This window comes from Pseudophryne corroboree, chromosome 2, assembly GCF_028390025.1.
Source record: "Pseudophryne corroboree isolate aPseCor3 chromosome 2, aPseCor3.hap2, whole genome shotgun sequence".
NCBI classification, from domain to species: Eukaryota; Metazoa; Chordata; class Amphibia; order Anura; family Myobatrachidae; genus Pseudophryne; species Pseudophryne corroboree.
This window is the reverse complement of record NC_086445.1, coordinates 581,361,814-581,389,408: the sequence shown is the minus strand read 5'-3', so window position 1 is coordinate 581,389,408 and position 27,595 is coordinate 581,361,814. Positions and strand designations below refer to the sequence as shown.

The window sequence follows — 27,595 nt, the reverse complement described above, 5'->3', positions numbered from 1 at the left end:
ACCAGGCGCAGACATAGTTTTTGTTGACGGCTCCTGTAGTAGGCCCAATGACAATACATACCCGGCTGGCTATGCCATTGTCACCCTCCCTGACACTGTGTTGGAAGCCCTACCAATACCTTATCAGTCCGCGCAAGCTGCAGAACTCATTGCACTCACTAGAGCATGTCCCTCCCTTGACAACGTCCATCTGCTCACTCAACTTCAAGCTGCTGCGACTAATACTGATCTCTCCGACTGGACTTACCCAATTCTGCAGAAAAAATCCTAAATCAGGATTAATCTGCAAAGAGGGGAAACCCTGTGTGCCCCGGTCCGGTGCCCCTTTGCTCGTTGCCCATTGCCGTGGTGTTGGTCACCGTGGTGAAGCCACAACACTCCTCCTACTAACCAATGATTTTTATGTTACTAATGCCAAATCACTTGTGGACCAGTATGTTAGCAGATGCATCACTTGCCTCAGGAATAACCCTAACAACCCCAATAAAGCGAAACACCAGCATCTTGAATACCCCACCACCCCTTTTACACACTTACAAATTGATTTTACCCATATCCCTGGTACAGGTAAACAAGAATATGCCCTGGTCATTGTAGATATGTTCTCTCGCTGGCCAGAAGTATTCCCAACTAAGTCAGAGGATGCCAAGACAGTAGCAAGAATCCTAACACAGAAAATCATCCCTAGATGGGGGTGCCCCCTGCAAATAAATAGTGATAAAGGCTCAGCCTTTACAGCCAAAATCACACAGGCCTTAGTAAAAGCTCTGCAGGTGGAGTGGAAGTTTCACATCCCGTACCACCTGCAGAGTTCAGGGGTCGTAGGAAGAATGAATAGGACCCTCAAAGACAAACTAAGGAAGGCCACAGGAGGTACCTTCCACAAATGGAAGCAGGTCCTTCCCATTATCCTAGCAGAAATCAGAATGACCCCACAGAAAACTCTAGGATACTCACCCTTTGAAATACTAATGGGTAGACCCTTCCCCACACCCTGGGCTAAGAAACCGTTGATGATACAGGAAGGAGATCTAGAACTTATAAGGGAAGAGTATGTCAGGGCCCTCATAACCAAACTTGATGAGATTGAACATGATGTCGCTTGTAAAAAACCCTCTGAATCCACAGGAACCAACACACCCTTTTAAGGTCGGAGACAGAGTAGTGGTGAAGATCCTCCCCCGCAGCAAGAGCCCAGGAGACTTCACCTATGGCCCAGAGGCGGAAGTCGTTGCTGTAACCCGAACCGCAGTCCTGACAGAAGAGAGTCCCACCTGGATCCATGCTTCCCGAGTAAAGAAAATTCCTAGACCAGACCTAGAGGAGGAAACAGGTGATTCCAGTGAGGTACGAACAGGGGCGGACAGCCCTGACCTCCCACCTAGCGAAGACAGAAGACCAGAGGAGGATGAAGAAAATGCCCCCTATCTTTACCCTGGGGACTATCTTGATAGCCCTACTGGCCCATTTTCCCCTCTCAATGACTGAGGTTGATATAACTCAGAATAAGGGAAACTGACACTATGGTATAACTCTTCCACCACATACACCGCAACCTACATACTAGATTATTTCCAATTCCCCCAACTAGCTGCTGTCCAAAAGTCTGTTGACTACCAGATCCGCGCTGACACCACAGACAACCTAAGCCCCGAGGTACCTTATATTTGCGTTACAGGCCATAACTGGGGAAATGATTGCAGCTCATGGTCCGCGGCTGCCTGGAACACAGGTACCCCATGGGGCTATAAGCCCGCTGAAGCCTTAGATAAAAAGGATAAACACGGAACATCATTAACCCAACGATTAACCCTTCTTAAAATGCCCAACAATTACTGCAACTCCCGCTCAGGCTAAAAATTGCGCCACGGGCGCGCAGAAAGACGTAAGCTTTGCAAGAATCATATAGTATAACAATAATGATTCTAAGAGGGGATTGAAAGGGTTAAAGCTCGTCTCTGCTTCAATGTCATAGAATTGCTTGTGTTATAGAACTTAATGTTCCAGCACATTTTTTGCTACTGTCCTTGTCTGTTATCTTTTTTATACAGTGTGAATAACCTTCCTATTTGAGTACCAACTTGCCCATATATGCATATCCTTCCACTGCGGCAGTTCCTAGCCAATCATGTTCTGTTAGCCCCTTTTGTGTTCTGTCCAATTAGTTATTGACTTTGGATATACACGCCCTAAATCCTTTCTTTTATATACTTTTGTTAAACCAACAATAAACAGTGTGAATCTTTACTGCTTGTGTTGTGCATGTTACTCGTAGCATAAAAGGTTTACACTCACGGACGTCTATGAGGCTATCACATCGAGGGTTAAAGGAAAGAGGAGGAATCCTTTCAAGGCCCAAAGTCCGCCTTCCAGGAACAAAGCCAAATAATGTGTCTGGATATTACAGAAGCAGCCGAAGTCTTAGATGACAGAAGGGCTGTATCCAGAGCAGCCTCACCAATGTAATAGGCGGCATCCCTGATGTTGACAATTAATGACAGTTGTTTCTTGGTTGCCTCAGAAGGGAAACTGTTTTCAAGGGAATCAGTTTTCAATAGATTTAGCCACCCAGGCCGTGGCAAGTCTGGCTTCCACCTCCCGGAGAGGGGTGCACCTATGATGGAATGCAGCTGATGAAGCTGCAAGGCTCTGTACAGAGTTAGAAAACATGTCCAACCACGAAGGAGGGACAGGAGAGACTGTAATGGGCTGATAAACAGGCTGCAATTGCTGAGGTAGACCCATAGGGAGAGTCATAGACAGAGTTGCAATATGGTCAGCAATTTTAGCCAGCATGTGAGAAACTGAGGCCCAAGGAGGCTCCTCTGCTTGCGGGGGGGAAGCTGACAGGCCAGGAGGGACAAAACAATAAATCCTGAGGTAATACCTCTGCTGAACAGGTCCGACATGACACTAGGGTTGGGGCCCCAGTCTGTTTAGCTGCCTGCCTTTGTTAGACATAACTGCAAGGAGAGCACACACAATATGGTAATGTTCAGCATGTAACTGAAAACAGTATGTGACAGTATGCCTTCACAAATACAATAAATTGTAATGTGGGCTAATTAACCCCTGTACACACCAGTATCTAAGGGTTACTGAGTAAGAAAAGGTACAGGGAAAGCACATACAATGCAGATAATACAACTTAACTGCAGTGGGCACTAATTTCAACTACCCATCGTTTAGAGCTTGTAGGAAACAGCACCGTGTATATTCTGACTCCAAGGAGAGGTATACAGGAAGACCGAACCCATAGTTCCTGGAGATCTGAAGAACTCTTGTAATGGGAGGCAGTCAATTGGCCGCCGGACGGGATCCCAGTGGTCAATATACCAACGCCGGCTGGTTCCCCCACTTGGGTGGTGGTCCACAGCACCACCCGAGAAGGAATAGAACCATGTGGTGACCGATGGTCACCAACGGGCCCGAAGCATGGCAAGCGCAGCAAGCCCACGAGGGGACACGCTGCGCTCGCCGCCGGGATCCCATCGTCAATCTGATACTGTCATACTGATCCCCATGTAGTGGCTGCCCAGCATTTCTGTGAGGAAGGAGGGTGAAGGAGGAGCAGCCCAGGGTGAGAAGACCTCAGTGGAATGGCGCCCTGGGTAGGGGGAGGGGCCACTGAGGAAGTGCTGCCTCTCCTTGCTGACATCCAACACCGGTTCCCTGGCCTTAATACAATACCCCCAGTAATATATGTGCCATAGTCAAGCCCACAGCTCGCCATGGTCTGGGTCCCGGGACCAGCAACCTCCGGTCCATCTTCCAGATCTGGAGGTATAAGGACTGCCACGATCGTGTGTCCCGATTTTTTGCCCACCTTACCTGTCCCACAGTGTCCAGTTGCAGTCTGGGGTGCCCCTGCTAGTGAAAGACTGCAGGGTCCTGCTGAAATCACAGAGCCATGGTTGGAGTCACGGCGCCGGTGGGGGTAATGGAGCAGCAGCGCTGGCATCCAAGGGACTGCCTAGCGCTGCTTGCTCAGTGAAATTTTTTTTTAAAGTTAAAAACTTGGGCTGCACAGTGCAACTCCACTGTTATCCAGTGACCATCTACTGCTGGCACCAAACAAAAACTGAAGAGCCTAAACTGTGGCAGGGGTATGAGGGGAGAGGGGTCCAGTGCTTTCTGAGAGCATGAAAAGTTTTGCTGTTTGGTGCCTGTCCTGGTCTCCACCAAGCATACCCCAAGGTAACCCAGTGGATCCAATGGACCCTGAAAAAGAAAGTTACATTTTTGAAATTTCTGCATAAGAAATAGTGGAGGGTATTTTTTATTAAATCAATAAACTGATAGGCATAGGCATCCCCCCGGGTTGGATATGTGTGACCGTCGGTCAGGAGTCCACCAGTCACAATGCCGATGACTGTGATCCGGCTGTTAGATGGCCGGTGAGTGCAACAAAGACCCTTGCGGGCTCGCTTCACTCGCCACGCAGGGGGTTTGCCACAGGTTCTATTCCCACTGTAAGGGTGCCTATTGGTCGGCATGCCGACTGGCGGGATATTCAGGGGTTGAGATTCTGGCGTCAGTATTGTGACTGGCACTCTCCTGTCCGCCGGTCACATAACCACATCCCCATCATCCCCCACAGGGATCCCACCCTGTGTCACTTACAGCTCTATCCACCCTCCCTCTCTCCTCTGGTTGGGAAGCTCTGTCGATAGTTCATGAAATCTGATACTCCTGGCTGTCTGGTTTTGCTGCTGCATAAGAGGGGAAGCCAGTGATGCTCTGGTCAGGGGGCCCCCTGACAGAGGGGGGCCCGGGGTACAGTATGCCCTGCTCCCCCCCCCCCCCCCCCTTAATCTGGCTATGACATCAATAAATACTAATATCAATTTGGTGATAGTATTACAGGTTGAGTATCCCATATTCAAATATTCTGAAATACGGAATATTCCGAAATACGGACTTTTTTGAGTGAGAGTGAGATAGTGAAACCTTTGTTTTTTGATGACTCAATGTACACAAACTTTGTTTAATACACAAAGTTATAAAAAATATTGTATTAAATGACCTTCAGGCTGTGTGTATAAGGTGTATATGAAACATAAATGAATTGTGTGAATGTACACACACTTTGTTTAATGTACAAAGTTATAAAAAATGTTGGCTAAAATGACCTTCAGGCTGTGTGTATAAGGTGTATATGAAACATAAATGAATTGTGTGAATGTAGACACACTTTGTTTAATGTACAAAGTTATAAAAAATATTGGCTAAAATGACCTTCAGGCAGGGCTGTCTTAACAGCAGTGTAGGCCCCTGGGCACAGCAATGCACTGGGCCCCCTACCAATCCTCCAGCGGTAGGGGTGGGGGGTGCTATCAGCTTTGATGTCCCGCGGGTGGTAGGGGGTATTCTATCTTCCGCTCAGCATGTGGGACCTGGAGCACTAATTTCTACTAATTACTCCTTTACTGCACAGATGGGGCTAAACTGTAGAAGGAGGCATTAGGCTGAATGAATAAGTCCTGGTACAAGACTTCCAGGGTGGTAGGGGGTGTTTAATACATAGGGGAGGGGTGGATAGTGGAGTGGGCTTAATATTTATAATTTTCCGGTGGGAAGGCAGCTTGCTTGACTGCAGATATCTCACGTTCCTGAAAATATATTTCTTAGCTTTGAATGGGATAAAAAAAACTAGAGAGTCCCACCTTTCAGAAGGTTCTGGGGACTTGGGGATCAGAGTTCAGGAGCCAGAGCAATTCACCAACGAAAATCTAAAACTGCATATTAGGTGTGTGGAGCTGTAGCACGAACCAGCTGCTTGAAGGCTGATATCTCTGGTTCTGGGCATAGTAGAGACAAGCTGCCAGTGTCCACCAAAAGGGGAGAGTCACATCTTTTGGATTATACCCTCAGAAAAATTCAGAGTCAGACAGAACCCGAGACATCTGGCTGGGAAGAGCAATTAACAGGCTTGGATGGGGATCACTGCTTTCAAGTCGGATATCTCCGGTTCCCCAGGGCCGATTTTAAAAAATCTGGTACCCCTGGAAAGAGGGGATCCTCAGCTATCAACCTAGGGCCCTTATACTCCTGGGGCCCTTGGGCAAGAGCCCATTGAGCCCATACGAAAAGACGGCCCTGCCTTCAGGCTGTGTGTATAAGGTGTATATGAAACATAAATGAATTGTGTGAATGTACACACACTTTGTTTAATGTACAAAGTTATAAAAAATATTGGCTAAAATGACCTTCAGGCTGTGTGTATAAGGTGTATATGCAGTGGTGGGATTCAAATAAATTAACAACAGGTTCTATGCAGTGGTGGGATTCAAATAAATTAACAACAGGTTCTATGTCCTAATGACCATTTTAACTATACCAAAAGATATACCGAAAGGTAGTTTAATAATTCACGCATTAAATACTGCAATAAGAACAGTAAAAGAGGTACAGACAACTAGATTATGTTTAAAGGAAGATTTTTAATATTAAATACCTGACAAACAGTTATTGAAGATATTTCCATATTGCTGTTTGATTGGCGTCCTCACTTGCAATTTTCTTTGCTTTTATCCGAGCATCATCAGCTGTGTGATTTACCCTTAACCATCTTTGCACGGTAGGAGTAGGATTCCATTCCTTTAGCGGTAGGCCGATTAGACTGATAATCATTATGTTTGATATATTGGAAACAGTTAGGCGACTTCTCTTCTCAGAACATATAATGTTCATCTTTGAAAAACCCCTTTCTGCTTCTGCTGAACTTACAGCAATTGTTCTGACAATATTTTTAGCTCTTTGAACACTTTCAGGAATTGAATAGTTCTGGTAGTTTTTTAAAACATTTTCCACAAAATCTCGATACTCATTAATATCAATTTGGTAATTGAAATATGTATTAAATACATGCAATTGCTCTTCAGCTGCTTTCCATGGAACTATTACTTCTTCAATATTCCAGTAATCTGGCTCCAAAAAAGTGAGAAATTTAAATGTATTACTATCATTAAATTGGCTACAACTTGCTTTTAAATGTCCACAATCCATTAATCTTTTTTTCAAATTCGTTACAATGCCTTCTAAAAGTGTTTCCCGAGGAAGGCCAACAAATCGATGATTTTCTACAAAATCTATATTTTTGTAGCTTTCTGAAGTAATTAATTCATTAACTTTTTTTTCGTATGGACCCTTTTCTTTTTCAAGCATTTCAAATGCTTTAATAGATCGTATCACAAGTTTTTCAGCCTTTATTATGTCTGTATTTCTTGCTTGCAGTGCATTGGAAAGTAGAGAAATTTCGTTTAAAATATCAATCATCAATGCCAAATCAGTGAAAAAAAAAATATTTTTAAGACGGGTAGCCATACCCAAGTACTTTGCATTTGAAGAAAAATAGTGATGTAGCGCAGGATAAGCGCGCCACACAGCTAGGGTTGACCTTAAACTACAGGCAGCCCATCTTGGTTCCAAAACTCTATCAATCTTTATAATTTCAATTCCGAGTTGTTCGGATATTTTGGTAAGTTCAATCTGGTTCTTATTGGATTGATGAAAAATAGTATATATCTTATCAATGAATATTTTGAAATGATTTACTTGCTTTATTTCCTTTATTGAGTCATCTAAAACAAGTTGGAGGCGATGGTTTAAACAGTGCCATATTATTATGTTTGGAAAGTCTTTTGCTATCCTAGTGCTCACTCCAGATTTTCTCCCAAGCATAACACTTGCACCATCAGAGCAAAATCCTATTAAATGTTTTTGTAAGTAGTTCTTAGTAAGCCCAACTTTATTTAAACTTTCCATAACTGAAGAACATATTGTCTCTGCATCTTGTTTTTCCAATTCAACTAGCTCAACAAAAATTGTTGGAGATGAAACTGAGTCCTCAACTTTTAAGAAAAGTATAATAACTGGTTTGCAAGATATCGTTGAAGCTTCGTCAATAATCAAACATATTTTCTTATCATTTTCAGTAATTTTAGTAAATATTTCTTTTTTAATTTCCTTTGCAATAAAATCAACTATTTTCACAGCAGTTTTACGTGAATGCAATCCTATTCCCATATCTAATCCATTTTTCATTTGCAGTTCAATCTCATCTGCTATGTCTGAAAATGGTTTACATCTTTTTGACAGGCTGTAAACTGTATTAAATACTCTACAAGTAGTACTGAAATATTTTTTATTCATTGTATCTACTACGTTTGTTATAGTATCCTGCTCACGTATTTTGAAGTTGTCTTTACAAATGTTATGAGCCTTTGATGAAAAATGTTCTTTCATTTTTTTCCTTAGAGAAGCTTGTTGCACCACTCTGTTTTTCCCTGATGCCTCAATCTGAAAACCTTTCCACTCTTTTGACGTATGAACACTTTTCTCTTTTATGAAATCATATTTTGCACAATACTCACAACCTAACTTTTTGTTAGAAATTCCCAGTCCTTCATATTTTACTTTAAAATTTTTATATTGTTGCACTGACCAGCATTCAGGAAGACTATTTACAATATTGGAGTTGATGTGATTTTCTATTTCAATTGACGTGCTGCTTTCTTCAGGCTGGATTGGTTGTGCTAGTGACTGTGTTGAACCTTCCAAGGCCAATTCTGATACAACAGAAGAATCTGACTTTGTTTTCTTATTGAAAAAATCTGTCAAACTGTGTTGCCTTTTCATCCTTAGTTTCAAGGGCTAGGTAAAAAAAAAATCTTTTAAAATATAATTATAACATTTATTTATGGACATGTAAGTAGAAGCATACATCTCAGTCTCACCCTAAGTACAGAAATCATGGTCCCATGGCAGCATGAAGAATGGTATTGTACATCCATACAACAAGGATACAAACAATGTGGCAGATGTATTAAGCACGGTGATGAGATAAAGTGGTGATAAAGTGTAAGGAGATAATTCAACAGCTAATCAGCTGTGTTTGAAAAATGACAGTTGGGAGCTGATTGGCTGGTGCTTTATCTACTTCCATGTTATCTCACTTTCTGTCCACTTTATCTCTTCACCAGGCTTAATACATCAATCTGCCCCAATGTGAATGCTCAAATATTCTCTGTAAAGTGCCATTACCAAAATGCAGCCTCTCTGACCACTCCCATCTCCCTCAGCACCTCAGTCAGGGGCCCTTCCTGGCAGTCTTCCCTCCTTCATACTGCGCCATTTTGATGCCCCCCTCCCTCCTCCACCACTGCAGGCTAATAATGGCTCCTCTCCTCTCTGGCCAGCCCACAGCCAGCCCAGCAACCGAGTCCAGCCATACTGGCTACTCTCTCAGTCTCTCCCCAACAGCATTGTGCTGCTGCCTGGCAGCCCCTGAGCTACTCATCCTCGGCAAGCTAGCAGCAGCCTCCCTCCCCTCGTTCATCATACTGCAAGCATAACTGCGCCATTTTGATGCCCCCAGCGGGCCCGCCCGGCCCCTCTCTTGCCACATTAAACACTGCATTGACAGGCTCAGCACAGCAGCATAACTCACCCAGATGCCGACGGTCGGTGACCCAGTACTGTCCGTACTCCCGGGCTGCCTGTCTCTGCTCTGCTCTTCTGTCTGCGCCGCAGTCTCCGCCTCAGACGCTGATGTGATGTCACGGACGCGGCCGCCGGGCCAATAGGAACTGGCTGAACAGTGTTGTGCCCGTGCCGTGCGTCTGTCTGTCCCCGCTCTGGCAATCCCGAGTCACGACTCCGTACCGACTTGTTGTAAGTTGTTGTCTTCCAGGCTGCCCTTCTGCGCACCGCCCGCTGCCGCGTGATGGCTGATGGTTGCTCTGCCTCTGAGTCCTCTCCTCTGCACAGTCTGCACAGAAGTTCAAAACACGTGTGCAGGGGGATCCAATCCTTGCCAACAACAAGGGAGGCAGGGTGGGGCTTACACAGGCTGACAGACAGCCTGGCCAGCCCTGCCCAGCCCAGAAGAGCAGAGCCAGGCAGGCAGCCATTATATTAATTTATAATCATTGTCCCGGCCAGGGCAAGCTGCGGTGGACAAATAAAGTAATAAAAATTAACAGCAGGCGCCCGGGTTGTATCAGTGGGTCAGTGGTGGAATTCAGGAGGCCAGCAAACGGTTCTGCAGAACCGATAGTACATTAGGTATCGGTTCTGTAGAACCGGTGCGAACCGGCTGAATCCCACCACTGTGTATATGTAACATAAATGCATTCTGTGCTTAGACTTGGGTCCCATCACCATGATATTTCATTATGGTATGCAATTATTCCAAAATAAGGAAAAATCCGATATCCAAAATACCTCTGGTCCCAAGCATTTTGGATAAGGGATACTCAACCTGTATCATTACATTTTGCAGCGCCATACACACTAACAACTGTAATAACTTCTGGACCGACTCAATAAATTGGGAAACATTGATAACACTTTACTAATCTTTGGACTTGTTTAATGTATTCAGATATCACCTATGAGCAATGGGGGTCATTCCGAGTTGTTCGCTCGCTAGCTGCTTTTAGCAGCATTGCAAACGCTAGGCCGCCGCCCTCTGGGAGTGTATCTTAGTTTAGCAGAATAGCGAACGAAAGATTAGCAGAACTGCTACTAAATAATTCCTTGCAGTTTCTGAGTAGCTCCAGACCTACTCCTAGATTGCGATCACCTCAGTCCATTTAGTTCCTGCTTTGACGTCACAAACACGCCCTGCGTTCGGCCAGCCACTCCTGCGTTTTTACCTGGCATGCCTGCGTTTTTTAGCACTCTCCCTGAAAACGGGCAGTTTCCACCCAGAAACACCCACTTCCTGTCAATCACACTACGATCACTCGAGTATTGAAAAAATGTCGCTCGAGCTTGTGTAAATCTCCAAAGTTTTGTGTAAAATTACTAAGCGCATGCGCACTGCGTACCATGCGCATGCGCATTTTCCACCTAATCGCTCCGTTGCGAAAAACGGCAACGAGCGAACAACTCGGAATGACCCCCAATGTGTCATGAATTGAGAAAGAATACATTTGCCAATTATATGGGCCAAGCGGAATCTTTTTAATTATCAATAATTGTTTTCATGTGATACGGCCATTTATGTTTCCTTTTTATTTTCACTGTATTTTAAATAAAGTCATCTTATATAATAAATGGCTAACGGTGCTTCTCACCTCTATGGGGGGAATTCAAGTGCTGTGCATGCCGGCGGCCACTAGATGGTGTCTGATAGAGCAATTCAAGTGTTGGTCGATTCGGGCGCACACAGCTGCCGACGCTGACATTACTGTTATGTTGTTCCCGTAGATGCCCCCGCTGCACTGAGGAAGACAAAACACGATATACTTAACAAGCCCCGTTCCCGCTTCCAGATCTCTGCAGTCCTCCTCCTCTCTTGGCGTCCTCTCCTCAGCACTATGAGAGAGACGTCATGACTGACGTCTCTCCCATAGCGCACGCTGCACAGTGACAGCGCCGGAAGCCGGAGCGGCCTCCGGCTGCCGCTGTGCAGGGAGACGGGCGCCCGCTGGTAACACAATTTCAGCAGGTGCCCGTCATCTCCCTGTGCGGCGCCGGGGGGACGACGACGGAGGGAGGGACGGGGGACGGAGGCCACAAACGACAGGGGGGGCACAGGCCCGAGTGCTCCCCCCCCTGGATCCGCCACTGTGTGTGATCCCACTGCTTGTCGTCTATGCTGAATTGTGCATGTGCTGCAAACGTTATAACAGTGGTCACAAGGTAATTGATAGGGACTGTTTGGGGGAGGCAATGGGGAGTAGCAGCAAAAATATAGGCATGTCATGACTTATTTAGGGTTTTGTTTGATCTGCAACTGCAATCCTGTATGCAACTGCAATGTCTCAGGTGTCTTACTACCTGTGGCCATGCTGCGTGACCATAGGGCTGCTTGGTATTTCGATAAGCGACAGATATGTAACTGATACTGTATCTTTGGGGTTGGGTAGGGCATCCCAACAGTCCGGATGCCGATGGTGAAAATACTGACAGCGGCATCCCGACTGTCAAAATCCCAAAACATTTAGGTAAGTACTGGATCCCTTACACCTCCTCTCCCCTAACCCACCCCTCCCTCAGCCTAACCCTAACCTCCTGCAGCCTAACCCTAATTTCTCCCTACCACAGCCCCTAACCCTAACATTCTCCCTCACCCCTCAGCCTAACCCTGTTAGGCGCCGGGGTCCGCTCGTCGGTGCGGCCCGGCGCCTAGCAACCAGGGACGCCGTGCGCGTACAGCCGCCGGCTCCCTGGCAACGCTGGACGCCGGGCGCACGGAGCCGCACGGACCCTAGCAACGGGGACGCCACTGACGGACCGCGTTCCCCGTTGCTGGGTCCATTTTAATCAATAGGACACCTGTTTCCTGGCCATGCAGCTAGGCAGCTGTATGGCATCTAATCCAATCAGCCTCTAAACAGCTGATTGGAGGACTCCCTGTTAAATACACTTCCTGGGCTTCTCACAGACGCCGGTAATAGCTTCTTGCATGCTGTATCTGTTTGCTGAGAGTGTTTCCAGTCCTGCTGTATCCGGTCGTTCCTGTTCTCAGTTGTCCTGTACTCGGAAGTCGTCATCTGTTCCTGGAGTCCTGACTGAGCACCTTTGAACATCCAGTGGTGTTCGTGAGTCACGGCGTAGCCGTGTGTTGCGGCTTGGCCGCCTTATCATTTATTATTTATGTTTCGGAGCTTTTGCGGAGGATTCCGCTCCCACAGATCCACTCTGGTATCCAGCGGTGCTGGGTAGGAGTACGGACTAGTGGATTTTGGTTGTCCTTTTCCCTGGCGGGTTACCGCACATACCTCAGGTTTAGTCAGTTAGCTTGTAGCCCCTGGCCTGGTTGTTTAGTCAGAGGGCCCCTTGTTATCACCCTGTCTCGGATTTCCCTTTGTCTCCCATTAAGACCTGAGGGGGCATCGGAGTTGGGCAGACATAATCCGCCCTTCAAACGCGGCTGCCATGGGCTCAAGCAACCATAGTCTCGCAGGGGATTTCTGACAGCACGGGCGAGACAACGGAGTTAGGGCGCCAGGGGCTACTTTCTATTCCCGCTTCCTTCCCCAGCATTACGTTCCAGTGCTCCGGTCCTTGCAATAGGACCTCCTCAGACCAGAGTGCTGGAATCATAACAAACCCTAATCCCAATTACTGGTAGAATGTGTCGGGATGCGGCTGTCCGTATTGTGACCGTCGACATCCTGACTGTAGCGATGCTGACTACCTCCCGTGTCTTTGTAGGCAGATTCTGGGATTTGCAAAGTCGCTGGTGGGCATCTCAATACAAATCTAGGCAGCTGAGATATAAGCATGTTTTCGCACAGCTGCTGTGTGCTTAGTAAATCCTGTTACCCCGTTTTGTTACCCTGCATATCTACTAACTTACTGCACTGTAAAGCCCTGCCCTGTGCAATCCTAAAAATGTATGGTGCTGCTATCCTGATATCTTGTTCAGTACTATGTGGATTCCTCCTAACTTGCCTGATGCAAACCTGTATGTTTTTCTTGTATCTTGTTTCCTACCCTGAGATTCCTCCACCTTGTGTACTTACAAACGCTATCTACCTGTATCTGTGCAATACGCTGCTACTACCATCTCCTGTTGTGACACTGAAGAGAAAAACAGAACAAAACAAAGCAAAGCAACAAATTATATAAAAAATAAAAGTATAGGGTTAAAGAGTATTAGCAAGCAATCAATAGATATCTTCTATACAAACTCTTTGCTGGGAAAATTTTAGATTCACAATTACTGAATTAGGACTTTTCGTAATAGAAAAGTGACAAATATGTTGAGTCAAATATTAGTTATGATTAGGAAAAAAATAATAATTACCTCTATGGTAGAATAAATTTGGTATATACGGTTCCAAGAATCTTGCCCTGTCTGAACTGAAGAAATAAGTATTGGCATACTTACCGACTTTTTGGCTGCTCTCTCCGGGAGAGAGCAGCCAGGTCGGTGCTGCAGGGGATCGGGCTGCGATGTAAGTGCAGAGGGGGGCGTGGCGTAGGCGGGGGCGTGGCTACGGGATCGTCCCGTGTAAGCCCCGTCCCCCGCTGTGTAATGCCGCTATTGCAGGCATTATACAGCAGGGGCGTCGCTATGATGACGCGATTCAACAAGAATCGCGTCATCGCCTGCCCGGACCGCCCACTTTACTCGCTAAGTGGGCGGCCAGGCAGGGGAAGACCCCTGTAACCGGGAGACTTGCCTGCTCTTCCGGGGGGCCGGGAGGGTCACCCGATTTTCGGGAGCCTCCCGGCCATTCCGGGAGAGTAGGCAAGTCTGAGTATTGGTGTGCTAAACTCTCAGATAGGCCCTCATTCCGAGTTGATCGCTCGCTGCCGTTTTTCGCAGCATAGCGATCAGGCTAAAAACCATCTGTTCTGCGCATGAGTATGGGCCGCAGGGCGCACGCGCCAAGTACTTTCACACAAAACGCTTTTCAGTCGCTCTGCTGATCGGTGAGTGATTGACAGGAAGTGGGTGTTTCTGGGCGGAAACAGACCGTTTTCCGGGAGTGTGCTAAAAAACGCAGGCGTGTCAGGCTAAAACACAGGAGTGGCTGGGGAAACGGGGGAGTGGCTGGCCGAACGCAGGGCGTGTTTGTGATGTCAAATCAGGAACCAAACAGTCTGCAGTGATCGCAATCTAGGAGTAGGTCTGGAGCTACTCAGAAACTGCAGGAAAAGATTTTCGAGCAATTCTGCTAATCTTTCGTTCGCACTTCTGCTAAGCTAAGATACACTCCCAGAGGGCGGCGGCCTAGCGTTTGCACTGCTGCTAAAAGCAGCTAGCGAGTGATCAACTCGGAATGAGGGCCATAGTTCTTATAGTAGTAGTGCCCTCCCTTTCAGTAATATACCTATGCCAAAGTGTCCATTTCCTTGAAGTTGAAATAGATGAAAAATACTGGGAGACTACATATGTCTCCATTTCATAATTATGTTGAACTTTGTCACTTTAGACAAAATTGGCCGAGATAATTTCCATAATTGTGCTTAAGCAGCTCTAGCTGCTATGAGAATCTGTCCCGTCAAATATCTATTTTAGGGATGGTTGAAGGACACCGGTTCAGCAAGGCAAGAATCAGACACGGATTTACAATTTTCTGGAACACCTTAGACCAGTGGTTCCCAAACTTTTTGGAATCACGGCACTCTAGAGTATCAGAATTTTTTTCACGGCACCCCTAGGCCAATAGTTTCTTATTGAAAAATGTAGAAAGAAATATTAAATTAAGTAAATTGTCTTTATATGTCATCCTTAGGGTAACTTATGTGGTGAGGGACAAGATTTGCTTCTGATTGTCAATATATTTTATGATTGGCAGCCATTAACACTGGTTTTGCTTTTTACATTGACCATTCAGAATTTGAATTGGTTCTGGATCACCAACCCGTGGCACCCCTGCAAGTGTCCCGAGGCACCCCAGGGTGCCACGGCACACAGTTTGGGAACCACTGCCTTAGACCATACTTACCTACATTGTAAGTCTCCTCTCCGGGAGAAGCCGGAGAGGAGACGCAGCAGGTGTCTACGGGGGGCGGGGCCGGACTGTGACATCACTAAGCCCCGCCCCCGCATTGGGAAATGGCGCGATTTGCGGGTCCGCGGGAAGGGGGTGGGGCTAAAATGACGCGATTTGCCCCAAAAACGGGAGCCTCTCGCAGCTTCCGGGAGAGTAGGTAAGTATGCCTTAGACCATGGGTCTTCAACCTGTGGCCCCCCAGCTGTTGTGGAACCACACATCCCAGCATGCCCTGCTAAGTTCTAGCATGCCTTAATAGCAAAACTGTGGCAGGGCATGCTGGGATGTGCAGTTCCACAGCAGCTGGAGGGCCACAGGTTGAAGACCCAAGAAGTAATAATGCCACTGTATAGGTCATTGGTACGGCCTCATCTAGAATACTGTATTCAGTTCTGGAGGCCATATCTTCAAAAGGATATTAATACATTAGAAACTGTACAAAGGAGGGCAACTAAAATGGTGCATGGCCTACATCACAAAACATACCCAGAAAGACTAAGAAATCTCAATATGTATAGTTTGGAGCAGAGAAGGGAAAGGGGGGACATGATAGAAACTTTCAAATATATCAAGGGTTTTAACAAAGTCCAGGAGGGAAACATTCTCCAAATGAAGAGAAGCAATAGGACACGAGGACATGCACTGAGACTGGAGGGGGGGAGGTTCAGGGGAAATTTGCGGAAAAATGATTTCACAGAAAGGGTAGTGGACAAGTGGAATAGCCTCCCATCAGAGGTGGTAGAGGCTAAGACAGTAGAGCAATTTATACATGCATGGGATAGATATAAGGATATCCTTACAAAGAAATAAGGATCAAATAAGGTTAGAGATAAAAATAATATAAAAAAAAAAAAAAAGGGGCAGACTAGATGGGCCAAGTGGTTCTTATCTGCCGACAAATTCTATGTTTCTATGTTTCATGCCTTAGACAATAGTTTAAAAATTCTGTCCAAAAGTCTTGAAGTACTGGACACTCCCAAAATATATGAAAAAGTGTACCTTCCTCCGAGCATTGCCTCCAACAATATTTTGAGGAGCAAGCCCACATTTCGTGTATGGTAACATATAGGGGTACATTTACTAAGATTCGTATTTTCCAAAATCATGTCCAAGTTCAATCACGAATGACATCGACAGTGTAAAATTGCAACTTTTTGAATTGATTACGACTAATTTACTAAGCTGTCGTATTCGTATTTTTCGTTTCTTCCGATGTCGATGTCATTCGTGCTTTTCTGATGTAGATTGCGGCCGCGTTTGCTATTTCGCGGCCGCGTTGTTGTTGTTTTTTTACGACTGCGTCACAAGTCTGTTACGGCAGTGATTTGGAAATTGCTGCCGCGTTTTTACTCCTAAGTTTCGTTTACGTCACGCGGCCGTGATTGGTTGTATTCGTGAAGGAGGAGTGTCTGTGCATATTACTATAAAACCGCCCCAAACACTCCGCACCTCGTGGGTTTAGCTAGTGGAGAGGAGAGAGGAAGGTGTATTTGGAGTTGGTGAGTTTGGTGGAGTTTTTGGTGGATTTGGAGAGGAGTTTGGTGATTGTTGAGTGCTGTACTTTGTGTGTAAGTAGTCTTGTCATATTTGTAGTATTGTTTTTTCACAGTTTGTCAATTTTTTTGTCCTTGTTTTTTTTTTACAGTCTTTTGTCATTGTTTGTGAGTGAGTGAGCGTGTGTGTTGGCTGTGTGGTGTGTAGTAGTAGGAGTAGTGGAGGAGTGTGTTTTGTGTTTTGATTTTTCAGTGTTTTTTGTTGTTTGTCATGTCCGACTCAGAGGTCAGTGTGGTGGCGGAGGTTAGTGAGGTGGAGGCTGGTAGTGAGGTGGAGGCTGGTAGTGAGGTGGAGGCTGGTAGTGAGGTGGAGGGGGGTAGTGAGAGGGAGGAGGTTAGTGAGGAGGAGGAGGAGGAGGGGGTGCCTGTTGCTGTATTTTCCAGTGATAGTGATGGTGTTGTGGCTCCGCAGCCACGCACCACTACCAAGACTGGCAGGAATATAAAGTTCAGCTATGCTGAAAACATGGCTTTGGTGCGTGAGCTGATGAAGCACCATCGCCAATTGTTTGGTCAGGATGCTGGCAAGGTGTCCTCCCGCAGGAAGTCTGTCCTGTGGGGTCAAGTAATACTTGCTGTGAATAGTGAGGGTGTGGTGAGGCGGACTGAGGACACGTGCCGCAAGCGTTTTTATGATATTAAGCGGCGTGTCAAGGCCAAGATGGCCAAAGAGGCCAAATCTGCACGTAAAACCAGAGGTGGCCCACCTTTCCGTGCAAGCTATCGGGACTGGGAGGAGCCTGTGCGGGCATTGATTCCTGCAGAAGTGGTGTCTGCTACTCATGTCCGGGATTCGGACCGACCCACGCAGGATGGTAAGTTTGATTTGGTATATTGTTTTAAAAATGTCCGCTAAATGTTGTAAATGTCATTTTTAAAGGGTAAAGGATGCATATATTGTTTTTCACATATTGCAGGCCTATGCTCCCTTAAGGTGTGTTTGTGTTTAGAATGTGCTTTTTTCACCTTGCATAGGCTATTTCTTAAATTAAATTTTGTGCAAAAACATGTGCACTGTTTTTTATAAATTTAAACTAAAAGATATTTTTTTTTGGCGTTAATGCTTGGACATGTGTGTTTTCTGCTGTTTTAAAAAAAAATTTTTATTTTTTATTCTTCTGAAAAGCGTTGCAATTTTTGCAACATGACATTTTTTAAACATTTGCAAGTAGTGAATCTCTGCAATATCTGAGGCATAATTCAAAAATGTAACATATTTATTGTGTGCCACATCATGTACATTTGTATATACAACTCAAAATAATGAAGCTAGAAGCTCTTAAGCTGAAATTATTTGTTTAACCAATACCTAATAGATGGTTACAGTACAATAAGGCTTTGCAGTGGTTGTTTTTACACAAAGCATGGTAATAATGTTTGGTCCACTTTTTCAACAGTCACACAGACCAGCCGGCCAGACAGGCCTCAGACAAGTCAGGATGAGGCTGGTATTGCAGGTAAGTCTTCACTGTAGTCACATATTCTGAAAACACATAGAAGTACAAAATATTAATGTTTTTATTTTCACATAGGTTCTGCTTCTGGAATCCGACCTCCTGTAAGGCGCCCATCACAGGGCTTGGGCCACTTACCCAGGAGGCCAAGTTCGACACGGCGTCTTGCCTCGGAATCTGCGGCTCCATCATCCCCACCCAGGCGACGACTTTCGGCAGTGTCACCCCAGCCACCACTGGCACTATTGGCGAGTTCTCAGAGTGATGAGCCCCGATCACCTCAGTTATCTGGTGAGTAAAAACAGAAATTAAACACATAAGCAATAATATACACAGTACAGTTAATATGTTGTTAGTTGGTTTGGAGATTACATGTTTTCCAGAACAAGCAATGTGTTGTTCCGTCTTCAATTGCTAAAGGTGCTAAAAAATTATTATATAAGGTCTTAGTGGATGTTCTCGACAACATCATTTTTTAAAAATTACAGATTTTTAAAAAAATTGAGCCCACACACGTGCACATTTCTTAAAAATATGAATACAATTAAATATAAAAAACAGTATCCACAACATTATAGTGTTCACACATCTCCCCTGTCCAGTATGTAGATGGCTTACTTGCTCGGCTCCTCTGGACTATCCAGGTAAGTAGTCTATATCGTGGTCAGGGGAGGGAATCTAACAGTGTAATGCTGTGGAGGGGAGTTAGTTAGGTGAGGATTATGCAAATCTGTCTATGTTTCCGCCTGTGTTGGTATATATGTTTTTTTACCTAAAATACATTATAATTTGATAAAATCAAATGTAAAAAGTGTAAAAATGGAGTATTATGAATGTAGTAATGTGTAGCATTAGCCTTGAAAAAAATATACAAATAAACATTGCATGTTGCCCACCCCATACAGAGCACAGCTTGATGGCCGACGTGGACCAGCAGGGCCAAGACCAACAGGCAACCATCACACTGCAACTTACACCTGTTGACCCAAGCCAGCCAATACAGTTGCAGGATATCCCCCAAGCATCCATCAGTCCACAACTGGCACAAGCTCCGCCCCCAAGCCAAATACCAGATGATTTTTGGGCCAGTTGGACAAGCCAACAGGCCCAAAGCAATGCCAGCCTGACCGCACATACACAACACCTTGCCAGTCTGCCCCATCATCTACCGCGTATTAGTCGCAACTCGGGCAGACTGATAGTACAAGTAGGGCGAATGGCTACCTCAATGGAGCAAATTAGGGCTGACAACAGCCAAATGCTTGCACATTTATCCCGCATCATAGATGAGCAACAGCGCCATCAGCAGGCTCTCGTTCAGCTCATTCAGCACAACCAAGTGGTGAATGAGTCGTTATCAAGGATTGTAGCCAGCCACACTGCTACCAACACTCAGCTGATTGCAAGCCTAAATAATTTGAGCAGCAATATTTCACTGATGGGAGCTCACCAAGTAACCTCCAGCTCGGGGACCACGACCCCTATCCAAACGCCAGTAACCTCCCCTATTCGGCGTTCCTCAAGAGCACGTGCAAGTGAGCCAGCACCCAGCACACACAAGCGCAAAAAATAACAACAATGTTATTTGTAAAATAAAAATTTGTATTTGACAAACACACAACTTCCTGTGTCCGTCTCCAACATTGTCGAAGCTGCTCTGTATGTATGTATGTTTTTCATGGGTAATGACTGAAAATGTATTTTTAGCATAAACTAAGCACAATGTACACACCACTATAAACAACAAACAGTAAGTAACAAAACACACAATAGAAAGTAGTGCAAAGTGTTTAGTCAAGGATAATTACAGCCTAATAAAACTGACCTGAAAAATATCGCAGGATCACTTCTTGCCGTACCTGCCTCCCTACATTTGTACTCACACTGTCACCAGATGGTTCTAACTCCTCTGCTTGCTGACTGCTTTCTCCCTCATCATGTGCCAGATGTTGACTTAAACACAGATTATGGAGAAAACAGCAGCAGAACACAATTCTAGTCACCTTTGAGGGACTATACAACAAAAGTCCGGCAGATTTATCCAGACACCGAAACCGTGACTTCAGCACACCAAAACATCTTTCTATCACATTCCGCGTAGCCTTATGTGCATGATTGTAACTGTGTTCAGCAGGAGAATCAGGTTGGGACAATGGAGTAAGGAGCCAAGAGTAGCAGCCGTAACCCCCATCACCTGAAAAACATATATAGTCAACATTAGTACATATGTTAGATTATTCTTTCACCTCATCCAAACTCTAGTTTGTGGTTAAAATACATACACACAAAACATTTTAAACATACCCAACAGCCAGCCATCAGGCATTTGTCCGTCCTCAAATTTATCGAAGAGCGATGACTGACTGAGGATGAAGGAGTCATGGCAGCCACCAGGGTAACCTGCAACAACACTCATAATTTTTATGTTTGCATCACAGACCACCTGGACATTAGTTGATTGTGCCAGATGCCTATTAGTATATATATATTGGCGGCCCTTAGGTGATCTCAGCTGAACGTGTGTGCAATCTATGGCCCCCAGCACATTGGGCATGCCAGCAAGCTCATAGAAAGCTACCCTGACAGCACTCCACTCCGACTCCTCGGTAGGGAAGCGGATTGAGGCTTTAATGTGTGGCTCCAACACATCCAAAACCTGAGTGGACATTAAAGAAGCTAAGGTGAGTGTCATGTTAGGTATTCTCTACAATACTGTGTTGTTTCAACTTCCAGAAGCAACACTTAGACATAACCGCATATGTATTTTTAGACTCACCTGCATCAAATATCTTGAAAAGGTGGGCTGTGAGATACCAATGACGTCGCCTGCCACAGCCTGGAAGCTCCCAGTAGCCATAAAGTGTAACACAGCCAGGAGTTTGTGTAGGCCTGAGACAGAGCGAGAGCGTGCTGTCTCAGGGTCTATGCCCAGTTTGACAAGGTCATACAGGTGGAAAATGTTGGTTCGATTTAGGCGGAACATCTGTATGACCCTATCATCGGACAATGCATTTAAGTTTAAACGCCCTCTAAAAAAACGAGGCTGGCGCAGCCTCCGCGGTACCTGGACAACCTGTTGACCATGTTCACTTACCTGGGCCTGATTCCTGGAAGCCTCATGGAGCAGTCTAAGGTATCCCACAGCAAACAAAAAATCATTGCCACACACCACAGCCGCCATTTCAGAGTGAGAGAAGTTCAGAATGTGCCTGAAACACTTTTATAGGGCCAAACATTCAGGTGTGAGTAATGGATAATTGAGTACACATGTAAACGCGGTTTTCAAAGGCTGGCGTGTTTTTTTTTAGGAAAAAAATACGAATTGTAATTTTTCGCGGCCGCGAATGCATTTTCGCGGCAGCAATTACAATTACGAATGGTTAGTAAATGACCGAGATTCATATCTAAACAGGCGTAATTTGACCGATGGTGTATTCATTCGTAATTTTTTACTTGGACTTGCAAAAAATTACGAATGCCCTCATCACTGCCGTGATTAGTGTTTAGTAAATTACCGAGATGACACTTTGAAGAAAAAACGCCATCTCGGTCAAAATCGGGACCTTAGTAAATTTACCCCATAGTCTTTGAAGCAATTTGAAGTGCATTTCTATGTGATTAGTACACCTAGACATACATGAGGAGTTAATCTAGATAGCTTCTCACTGTTGTGTGGTAAATGTATGCTGCAAATCTATTTCCCATCGAGTCTAAGATATACTGTAAATTTAGCAGTAGGATTAAGTTGTATATGCTGGTACCAAAAAGAGATATCTCTGTGGACACTATTCAGATCTCGTTAGCAAATCAACCTACACCTCTATTACACAACCAAGGGAGACCCAGTTTACAATGCCTTCCGCTTGCCAACTCCAATCAAGTACTTTGGAGATCCTAATATCTGATGAGGGAAAGGAGTCTGATAGAATAGGGTCAGATCTCTTCCACAGCGGAGATGCCCAATCCAGGGCTTGCCCAGAATGTAACAGGAAAAAAATAGACAATATTGGTTCTTTCTATAGGGAAGTTCCTAGGTTGCAATTAAAAATGTATACTGCATTGGTTCAGAAATCCTCTACAAGTTTTAGATTTTCATCCTATTTAGCCAAAGTAGGTAGGTGGAGCCTGGATGCTGGAGGTGAAGTGTACCTTACTTGCTCAAGTAACTGTGGTGTGGCTTGGTTACTTGAGTAGAATCCATGCAAATGGATAGGACCTGTAGGAATTGCATGAGTTGGCCTTGATTAGCTTCTTGCTTTTCCAATCTGCTTGCCATATATTGGATTGAGTCCATCTTTAGGTTCTATTTCCCTACTGAATCCATCTGACCAGTACAAACTGATATGACACTAGGCGTTTGTTAATTTGGGTCTGGATTCCTTGGGCTACCTGTATGTACTGGAGTGTGAATGGTGTTGAATGACTTAATAATGCTATTCCTCATGCAGGCCACTAGTAGTAGTAGAGGACTGGTGCTGCAGTATGGTTAAACGAATAGATATGGAACAAGTGCAATCTAGCAGAATACCCCATGGTTGTATTAGTATGTATGATATTTAGGGGAAGAGCTGGAGCACAACTGAAGCAGGCTGCAAGAATTTACTGGAACTGGGTGCCAGAACCACAAATGAAGCAGACTGCAGGAAACACTGGAGCTGGGTGCCGGAGCACTAATAGAACAGGCTGCAGTGAAATATGCTGTGAAGCAATACTGGAGAAGGTTTCTGGATAGCACTGGAGCAGAAAGCTATGAAGTAAAACTGAAGCAGGTTTGCTGGAATACACTGAAGCAGACTACTGAGAAACAATACTGGGGCAGTTTTGCTGGAACACGCTGAAGCAGATTGCTGAGAAGCAATATGTGGGCATGTTTCCTGGATAGCACTAGAGCAGACTACTGTGAATCAATACTAAAAGAGATACCGAACCAGGAGCCAGGGTAAAGATGGTCTGAGACAGGGGCGTAGCGTAGCCAGAACTTTCTGAACCGTAGTAGTTCCCTAGTTCACATTATGTCACATTGTAGGGCTGTCAATACACATTTTGCAACAAAGTACCATCAATTCACATTATAACATACAGGTGAAACGCAGAAAATTAGAATATCGTGCAAAAGTTAATTTATTTCAGTAATTCAACTTAAAAGGTGAAACTAATGTATTATATAGACTCATTACATACAAGGTGAGATATTTCAAGCCTTTATTTGTTATAATTTTGATGATTGTGGCTTACAGTTTAAGAAAACCTCAAATCTCAGAAAATTTGAATATTTCATAACATCAATAAAAAAAGGATTTTAAATACAGAAATGTCGGTCCTCTGAAAAGTATAATCATGCATATGTACTCAGTACTTGGTTTGGGCCTATTTTGCATGAATTACTGCCTCAATGTGGTGTGGCATGGATTCTATCAGTATGTGGCACTGCTGAGGTGTTATGGAAGACCAGGATGCTTCAATAGCAGCCTTCAGCTCTTCTGCATTGTTTGGTCTCATGTCTCTCATCTTTCTCTTGGCAATGCCCCATAGATTCTCTTTTTTCTTTAGCCCAGGTAAGACGCTTCTGATGTTGTTTGTTGTTTCAGGAGCGGCTTGACAAGAGGAATACGACATTTTAAGTAGAGATGAGCGGGTTCGGTTTCTCTGAATCCGAACCCGCCAGAACTTCATGGTTTTTTTCACGGGTCCGAGCAGACTCGGATCTTCCCGCCTTGCTCGGTTAACCCGAGCGCGCCCGAACGTCATCATGACGCTGTCGGATTCTCGCGAGACTCGGATTCTATATAAGGAGCCGCGCGTCGCCGCCATTTTCACACGTGCATTGAGATTGATAGGGAGAGGACGTGGCTGGCGTCCTCTCCATTTAGATTATAAGAGACTGAGAGAGATTTACTGGAGCTGACTAGGAGGAGTACTGTTACTGTAGAAGTGTAGAGACTGAGTGGAGAGAGTTTACTAGTGAGGACAGTGCAGTTTACTTTATAATCCGTTCTCTGCCTGAAAAAAGCGATACACAGCACACAGTGACTCAGTCACATACCATATCTGTGTGCACTGCTCAGGCTCAGGCCAGTGTGCTGCATCATCTATTATCTATATATAATATTATATATATCTGTCTGACTGCTCAGCTCACACAGCTTATAATTGTGGGGGAGACTGGGGAGCACTACTGCAGTGCCAGTTATAGGTTATAGCAGGAGCCAGGAGTACATAATATATTATATAGTGAGTGACCACCAGACACACAGTGCAGTTTATTTAATATATCCGTTCTCTGCCTGAAAAAAGCGATACACACAGTGACTCAGTCAGTCACATACCATATCTGTGTGCACTGCTCAGGCTCAGGCCAGTGTGCTGCATCATCTATATATATTATATATCTGTCTGACTGCTCAGCTCACACAGCTTATAATTGTGGGGGAGACTGGGGAGCACTACTGCAGTGCCAGTTATAGGTTATAGCAGGAGCCAGGAGTACATATTATATTAAAATTAAACAGTGCACACTTTTGCTGCAGGAGTGCCACTGCCAGTGTGACTGACCAGTGACCTGACCACACTGACCACCAGTATAGTTAGTAGTATACTTATATTGTGATTGCCTGAAAAAGTTAAACACTCGTCGTGTGACTTCACTTGTGTGTTTTTTTTTTTTTTATTCTATAAAAATAAAACTCATTCTGCTGACAGACAGTGTCCAGCAGGTCCGTCATTATATAATATATAATATATACCTGTCCGGCTGCAGTAGTGATATATATATATTTTTTATATCATTTATCATCCAGTCGCAGCAGACACAGTACGGTAGTTCACGGCTGTGGCTACCTCTGTGTCTCTGCACTCGGCAGGCAGTCCGTCCATAATTGTAATACCACCTAACCGTGGATTTTTTTCATTCTTCTTTATACATACATAGTTACATAGACATCTTCTCTTTATCAACCAGTCTATATTAGCTGCAGACACAGTACAGTACGGTAGTTCACGGCTGTGGCTACCTCTGTGTCTGCACTCGGCAGGCAGTCCGTCCATAATTGTATACCACCTAACCGTGGTTTTTTTTCATTCTTCTTTATACATACATAGTTACATAGACATCTTCTCTTTATCAACCAGTCTATATTAGCTGCAGACACAGTACAGTACGGTAGTTCACGGCTGTGGCTACCTCTGTGTCTGCACTCGGCAGGCAGTCCGTCCATAATTGTATACCACCTAACCGTGGATTTTTTTCAGTCTTCTTTATACATACATAGTTACATAGACATCTTCTCTTTATCAACCAGTCTATATTAGCTGCAGACACAGTACAGTACGGTAGTTCACGGCTGTGGCTACCTCTGTGTCTGCAGTCGGCAGGCAGTCCATAATTGTATACTAGTATCCATCTCCATTGTTTACCTGAGGTGCCTTTTAGTTGTGCCTATTAAAATATGGAGAACAAAAATGTTGAGGTTCCAAAATTAGGGAAAGATCAAGATCCACTTCCACCTCGTGCTGAAGCTGCTGCCACTAGTCATGGCCGAGACGATGAAATGCCAGCAACGTCGTCTGCCAAGGCCGATGCCCAATGTCATAGTACAGAGCATGTCAAATCCAAAACACCAAATATCAGAAAAAAAAGGACTCCAAAACCTAAAATAAAATTGTCGGAGGAGAAGCGTAAACTTGCCAATATGCCATTTACCACACGGAGTGGCAAGGAACGGCTGAGGCCCTGGCCTATGTTCATGGCTAGTGGTTCAGCTTCACATGAGGATGGAAGCACTCAGCCTCTCGCTAGAAAAATGAAAAGACTCAAGCTGGCAAAAGCAGCACAGCAAAGAACTGTGCATTCTTCGAAATCCCAAATCCACAAGGAGAGTCCAATTGTGTCGGTTGCGATGCCTGACCTTCCCAACACTGGACGTGAAGAGCATGCGCCTTCCACCATTTGCACGCCCCCTGCAAGTGCTGGAAGGAGCACCCGCAGTCCAGTTCCTGATAGTCAGATTGAAGATGTCAGTGTTGAAGTACACCAGGATGAGGAGGATATGGGTGTTGCTGGCGCTGGGGAGGAAATTGACCAGGAGGATTCTGATGGTGAGGTGGTTTGTTTAAGTCAGGCACCCGGGGAGACACCTGTTGTCCGTGGGAGGAATATGGCCGTTGACATGCCAGGTGAAAATACCAAAAAAATCAGCTCTTCGGTGTGGAGGTATTTCACCAGAAATGCGGACAACAGGTGTCAAGCCGTGTGTTCCCTTTGTCAAGCTGTAATAAGTAGGGGTAAGGACGTTAACCACCTCGGAACATCCTCCCTTATACGTCACCTGCAGCGCATTCATAATAAGTCAGTGACAAGTTCAAAAACTTTGGGTGACAGCGGAAGCAGTCCACTGACCAGTAAATCCCTTCCTCTTGTAACCAAGCTCACGCAAACCACCCCACCAACTCCCTCAGTGTCAATTTCCTCCTTCCCCAGGAATGCCAATAGTCCTGCAGGCCATGTCACTGGCAATTCTGACGAGTCCTCTCCTGCCTGGGATTCCTCCGATGCATCCTTGCGTGTAACGCCTACTGCTGCTGGCGCTGCTGTTGTTGCCGCTGGGAGTCGATGGTCATCCCAGAGGGGAAGTCGTAAGCCCACTTGTACTACTTCCAGTAAGCAATTGACTGTTCAACAGTCCTTTGCGAGGAAGATGAAATATCACAGCAGTCATCCTACTGCAAAGCGGATAACTGAGGCCTTGACAACTATGTTGGTGTTAGACGTGCGTCCGGTATCCGCCGTTAGTTCACAGGGAACTAGACAATTTATTGAGGCAGTGTGCCCCCGTTACCAAATACCATCTAGGTTCCACTTCTCTAGGCAGGCGATACCGAGAATGTACACGGACGTCAGAAAAAGACTCACCAGTGTCCTAAAAAATGCAGTTGTACCCAATGTCCACTTAACCACGGACATGTGGACAAGTGGAGCAGGGCAGGGTCAGGACTATATGACTGTGACAGCCCACTGGGTAGATGTATGGACTCCCGCCGCAAGAACAGCAGCGGCGGCACCAGTAGCAGCATCTCGCAAACGCCAACTCTTTCCTAGGCAGGCTACGCTTTGTATCACCGCTTTCCA

The 27,595-nt window shown here is 45.2% G+C and overlaps 1 long non-coding RNA gene across 5 annotated transcripts in view; it reads right to left on the bottom strand.

Annotated features, from left to right (window-relative positions):
• Window positions 1-18,206: 18,206 nt before the first annotated feature.
• The window catches only part of LOC135050993 (uncharacterized), a 30,574-nt gene continuing 21,185 nt past the window's right edge, over window positions 18,207-27,595 (bottom strand). For 2 of the 5 annotated variants that reach the window (XR_010241976.1, XR_010241977.1), the window contains exons 3-4: window positions 18,610-18,759; window positions 18,207-18,500 (exon numbers count right to left, since the gene is read on the bottom strand). This is a non-coding gene — a long non-coding RNA (uncharacterized LOC135050993). Of the gene's footprint in view, window positions 18,501-18,609; window positions 18,760-20,296; window positions 20,646-27,595 lie in introns of those variants that run through there. The other 3 variants (XR_010241978.1, XR_010241979.1, XR_010241980.1) reach the window with 2 other exon arrangements.